We start from the raw sequence: 6,767 nt of genomic DNA on the forward strand, positions 1-6,767 counted from the left end.
AAAGGCATAACTCTGTATTCGTAGGTGCCCAGGGGCGTGAACATGGCTGTCTTCCACTCATCGCCTTCCCGCATGCGAATGAGGTTGTATGCCCCTCGCAGGTCCAACTTGGTGAAGACGCGTCCCTTGCGCACCGTCGCGAGGACGTCGTCTATCCTGGGCATGGGGAAGTCCGATGGCGCGGTCACCGCGTTCAAGGTCCGGTAGTCCACTACGAGCCTTTTTTGGGGCGTGTCTTTCTTCTTGACAAAGAATACAGGACTGCCCCCCACTGCCTTGGACTCTCGGATGAAACCGCGCTCCAAATTGTGATCTATGAACTCTTTGAGTTCCTGTAATTCGTCCTCAGACATGGAATACAGCTTCCCTTTTGGCAACGCCGCCCCTGGTAGGAGGTCAATCCTGCAGTCGTACGGTCTGTGGGGGGGGTAGCTTGTCCGCCTCCTTCTCGCAGAAAACCTCCAAAAATTCTGCGTACTTGTGGGGAACCGCTTGCAGCGTCCCTAGCTGCAGCTGTGACTCCTCTTCCTCTCCTTCCTGCCGGGGCAGGATGCAGTGTTCAGCACAATAGGAAGAGCCGAAGGTCAGCTGCCTCTGGTACCACGCCAGCGTCGGGCTGTGCTTGTCCAGCCAACTCATGCCCAATACAATAGGCGTGTCCGATAGTTGAGTGACATTGAAGCTGATGACTTCCTTGTGATTCCCAATTCGCATCACCATTGGTGGCGTTTGCTTCACCACTTGCCCCCTGAGCAGCTCCCTGCCATCCACCGTGACGACCTGCAGGGGCAGTGTGGCAGGCAGTAACTGTATAGCGTGCCGGTCGACAAAGTCTTGCCCTATAAAGTCCGCATTGCTTCCTGAGTCAATGGTGATCGGCACGTCCATGGTGAGGCCATTGGGTAGCTGGAGCGATGCGGTGAGCCGCACTACTGGTTTGGGCGGGAGGGGGTCTGTGGGCTGCAAAATCTCTGGGGACTGCTTCACTGACACGTCTTGCTGGGCCCCAGTGCCTCTGTCTCCAGCCAGACTCCGTCGTTTCCCTGCTGTGGTCCTCCTTGTTGCGTTGCTGCAGTTACCATTGCTGAGGCTGCAGTGTGCTTGTGGAGCCTCTGGGGACACTCTTTCGCCATATGCTGGGGATTGTCACAGATGTAACACTTCCTGTTCCCTCTAGGAGGCTTCGCTTTCACTGCTCCTGGTGCTAGGGCTCTGGTTGCTGACTGAGCCCTTGCAGCTCCAACCTCCATAGGTTCCGCTCCTCCTCCTGGCGGAGGCGTGGATTGCGCACGCGCTGCTTCTCTGGGAAGGAAGGAGTAGCCCCTGGCTGGTTCGCGCCCTCCACGCCCTTCGTCCCTGCTCCATGGACGTTCTTCCAGACGCACCCCCACCGCCAGCGCCCTCTGAACGATCTCCTGCGTGCTCCGGGGTCTCTCCCCCCTTGCAATTTCGTCTTTAACCGCGCTGTTCAATCCTTCCCAAAACAGGTCTCTGACTGGAGCCGAATCTCTGTCCCATTCCAGGGCACTGACCAATGCAAAAAAGCGGGCATGATACTGCCTTACACTGGCCCTCCCCTGCTTCAGTCCATGTACCTCCTTCCGGGCAAGATCCACGTCTATGCTTGACAAAAAGCACCCATCCATCGCTTTAATAAAGGCATCCGCATTTTGGAGCGCCGGATCCTTATCTCTCCACAAATTGCGCAGCCATGCTTTAGCATCTCCATGCAAATGGGACATGATAAATCCCACCTTCTCTTGCTCATCTCTAAAGTCTTTGTCCAGCACTTGCAGTGCACACATTACATCTGCTCTAAAGTTGGGGTACTGTTGTAAATTCCCATCGAAGTGAGAGACTAGACCGCCTGTTCGTCTCCCCAACCCAATCCCCTCCGGTCTGGGTGTCAGTTGCCCTTGCTTCGTAAGCATTTCCAACCTGACCTGGAGATCTCTGTAGGCGGCATCTGCGTCCTCCTCCCTCTTCCTGGATGCAAGTATCTCGGCATTCAGTCGCGTCACTGCTTCTCTGAGATCCGCTATCTGCTGTTCGGCCGTCATATTGTCTGCCGTTCGTGAGCTCGCTAGTAGGCACCCGCCTTCTCTCCTCTCCGCGAGGCTGCAGATGCCCACAACTTGAGACGGAGCTTACTGTCAGAGCTGCTTCCAGATCCTAGCTCACAGAGGATCACGCTAGCCAGCGTTCACTTTATAAAAGTCTTTATTGAGTTACAGTTTCCATTCTCAAGCTGCCGCGTGCAGCTCTACGTCTTATGGGTTAGACCGGCGAAGCTCCGTCTGAGTCTCCGCCCCCTGTACACCAGCTTAATACCCTAGCCTTACTCCACCTTTTCCGCCTGACCGTTCTTCTCTGGGTCCCTCTGCCCCCCGCGGTCTCTTCCTTCCTGGACTCTTCTGACGCTGACCCCCCGGACCCTTCTGTCTCCTTGCGTCGGGCTTTAGGACCTGGCTCCCTTTCCGGGCTGCTTACTGCGCCACCTTCCTGTGCATTTGAACTTGGCGCGCGCGCCCAACCTTCCACTTTCCGCTTAACCGTTTCTTCGCTCCCCGATGGAGGTGTGGCCACTCCTGACTCATGCCCTCCCCCCTGCTGCGAGCTGCCAGAGCTCGATACCTGGCGCCCTTCCTCTCCACTGCGCTCTGTTGGTGACGCTGGCCCCGATTTCCAACTGCTGCCCTCTGAGCCCCCTCTGGACCCTTCTTCCTGGGGTGTCCCCCTAGGCTCCCCCCTTGCTCTGGCCACTGGCGCTCCTTTCTGTGAATCTTCTGATTCACTGGAAAGACTCGGAGATCTCGGGTCGTCGTCATCACTCATCTTTTCTTCGGCCTCCTCCCCCTCGCTCTCTGTTTCCTCCCTTGCCCTCGCCTCTGCTCCTGAACCCCTGACAGTATCCAACATTACACAACTGGACTTCCCCTTCTTTTCCTCCTGAGGAAATAAAGAATGCCTTGGGAGTGAACATTGACCCATACTGCTGAAATTATCTACAGTGGTACCTCGCAAGACGAATGCCTCGCAAGATGAAAAATTCGCAAGACGAAAGAGTTTTTCGTTTTTTGAGTTGCTTCGCAAGACGAATTTCCCTATGGGCTTGCTTTGCAAGACGAAAAATGAAAACGTTTGTTTCCTTTTTCTTAAAACCGTTAATACCCAGGGTGCATTGCTTGAAGAGGTGCAGTTGCGACTTGACTTCGAGGAGCAACTCATAGCACGCGGTGTGGTAGCCTTTTTTGAGGTTTTTGAAGACTTTGGTGATTTGAAGACAGTGGTGCTTCGCAAGACGAAAAATTCGCAAGATGAAAAAACTCGCAGAACGAATTAATTTCGTCTTGCGAGGCACCACTGTACATCCACAGGTTAATCCTGTTCAAAGTTTGAATGAGCATTTTTGCTGATGTAGGTCTCACATTCTCACTGAAAACTATTCAAAACAAGAAGCAGGAGCAGCGCTGTGTTAAAAATTGATTTAATGGCAGGGTCAGTTACAGTTGGCCAGTTCTGACTAGGAAGTCAAACTGGGTTCTTTCAGTCAGTTTTGTAATCTTACCAGTGCATTCATAACCCTATATTAATAATCCACATCTTTATAAGAAGCAAGTGGATGACTCTATTGAAACAAAAGCTATTGATCCGTGCTGTAACTTAACATAAACTTGTGTAATACAGCACAATTTGCTTGGGCTTCCTTGTGTTTCCAAGCCGCACCTCTTGGCAGTCATGTCTTAAAATTAAGACATAGTGACGCTTGGCTGGACATGCCTCAAAGCACTTTCAATGAAACTGATTTCGGAGCCAGCAGAGCACAGGCTGAATATCAGGATAAAAATGACAGAAAGCCAAGTTGCCCTGTGTTGTTCCTTTGGAAACAATGATCTGGTATCACCTGAGCGATTGCAGCACAGGATGGCAAGTGATGGAGAGATAATAGGTTTTGTACACAGTGGCCACACACCCAGCTCTTCTCATTCTGCAGGGTTGGCAAGTAAGTCATCTTGCCTCCAAGAGTCCTGCTTGCGCAGCACAGAGGCAACCTCCCCACCTAACAGGGAGGAGGACATCTACTCTACTTATGTGTCAGGCTGTCAGGCAAGGCTTACCTTCCGCCTCTCTGTAGATAACAGCACAAAGCGAAAGCAGTCTTTTGCAGCAACAGAGAGCTTTATTGAACACAGCACAAACATTCAGCATCCATTTTTGCCGTGCAGGTGCTCCCAATTGAGTTCCTCCCACTTCCCTCTAGTTACTTCCGTCTTCCCGTCTCCTCACCACGTGATCCCTCCACTACTGAGCCTTCTGAGAGGCTGCCCTATCCAGACGCCTGGCTCGCAGGCTCATGGGATGCACACTTTCTAGTGAGGGAGAATCAACCATCTCTCTCTCTTCCTGTTCCTCTCCCCTTGCTTGCTCTTCTCCCAGCTCAGCCCAACTGTCAGTTCCCAAACTGTGTCCTTCCACGAACCATTGCTCTAGGTCGATACTATCCTCCTGCTCCAGAGGAGCTTCAGGATTAGGCCCTTGAGCAGAGGGAGAGGGGGGCTCCCACCATTCTTCCTCAGAGCAATACCCTTTAGTCTGGTTCCTGACATCATGGGATGAGGCATCCAGCTTACTTAGTTATGATGATGTCACATGAAGGTCATACTCTTGACTTGGCTTTTTTTCCAACCGGAACTTGCCGGAACTCAGTTCCAGCACCTCTCAGCTGGGCGCCATTGGCATTCTAAAAGAATAAGGGAGGTGGTCATGGTGAGTTCCGGCACCACTTTTTCTAGAAAAATAGCACTGCTCATAAGGTCCAACTTGCAAAAGCCCAAGTACATGGAATAATAATAATAATAATAATAATAATAATAATAATAATAATAATAATTTTATTTATGCCCCGCCCTCCCTGGCCAGAGCTGGGCTCAGGGCGGCTAACACCAGTAAAATTACAGTAAAAACATAATGTGGGGGGAAAACAATTTAAAATGCAGCCTCATTTTAATAATAGCCCATAGATCAAAACCATAAGGGGAGGGAAACATAAGGGTCAGTCTGAGTCCAAACCAAAGGCCAGGTGGAATAGTTCTGTCTTGCAGGCCCTGCGGAAATATGTCAAGTCCAGCAGGGCCCTAGTCTCTTCTGACAAAGTGTTCCACCAAGTCAGGGCCAGTACAGAAAAGGCCCTGGCCCTAGTTTAGACCAATCTAACCTCCTTGCGACTTGGGACCTCCAAAATGTTGTCATTTGTGGGCCTTAAGGTCCTCTGCGGGGCATACCAGGAGAAGCGGCCCCGTAGGTACGTGGGTCCATGGGCTTCTGCAAGTTTGTTATATATATATATTGCACAGGGCTTACAGGGTGTTAGGGGAGGGGTAGTAACTCTAGTGGAGGGCACATCATACTCCTTCTGGGGTAGTTTGTTCACCTATGGTCCCCACTCATCTTTCACTTGTGGCTCCTAGAAGCTGTCAGAATGGGACAGTGGCCACACCCTGGGAAACAGCTTTGACTCCAGCTAAATCAGATGAGGTAGCCAATGGGTTAGGGACTTGGTGAGTTAGGGACTTTCCTTGCATGCGTAAACAGGATCTGGCAGATTGAGCAACCACTAGCAGGCCCAACAGTCAAGAAAGCAGTTTCTGCATGTGCTGTAGGGGGGAGTGATGTGGCTCGTCAACCTGGGAAGATAGCCCATCTAGGAGAAGGAAAACTGACCCTAAACCTCCACTGCCTTTTGGCATATCTTCGGGAGAGGAATAACCCACAGGGTACATCGCTTATGTGTTTTGGGAAGGTGTTGACTGCTCTGGCTAACAGCTGCTATAGCAACTTACGAACTGATGTCAGCAACAATTGTCTTCTGTAAGTGCTAAGTAAGTCATCCCTGTTAAAATTATGATGCATCCTTGAAGCTCACAGGCACCCATTGAAGAGGAAATACTTATGACTTTATGTGCACCTGATTGCAGCAGGTAGAGCTCTTGCAACATTTCCTAGAAAAGGCGATCCTGGTTCCTTCCTTTCAGCAAAACTGTCCCTTATGTTTCAAAAAGGTTTCTTTGTACTTGAAGAAACAAAGCTTATCCAACAGAGTTCATTCAGCTAGGAACACTACACAGACTCACTCTTCTCCCAACCTGGTGTCTTCCAGATGTTTTGGACCACAACTCCCATTTTCCCTGGCTGGGGCTGATGGGAGTTGGATTCCGACAACAGCTGAAGGGCATCAGGTTGGGGACACGGTCATTTTGGGAGCATGGGAAAGCTGACATTTAAAGGAAAGTGAGAAGTAACACGGTCTCTGCTTCATCAAAAGAAACCTGTAGGCTTTGATCCAGAAACACACAAATCCTCACACACTGCAGCTAGGGTTGCTGTTCCAATTCAAGCCAGGTCAGGAGAAAGGCACTAACCTGCTCTTTTGAGGAACGAAAGACTACAGAGACTAAATCCAATTCCCAAACAGCTGAATGGCATTGCTGCCAATATTCTCTTACCAGGATTATGTAGGCTGAGCTGCAAAAAACAGTGTCCCCTCCCACAGCCATTCCTGGGTGGGCTCACTGTTTTTAGGAAGCTCACTTCACACACCAAACTCCATTTTGTAGCTACACACCCCTAAGGTATTTACCACAAGCTCAAAATAACCATATGCTGCAAAGCTGTTTTGTAACGGCCACATGATTTACACCTGTGCACAACCCCAAAAGTATGAGTGGATTGTGGATACAACCCCCCCCCAACAACAACACTTGAGTAAA

This window comes from Podarcis bocagei (assembly GCF_964188305.1).
Source record: "Podarcis bocagei genome assembly, chromosome: 5".
NCBI classification, from domain to species: domain Eukaryota; kingdom Metazoa; phylum Chordata; class Lepidosauria; order Squamata; family Lacertidae; genus Podarcis; species Podarcis bocagei.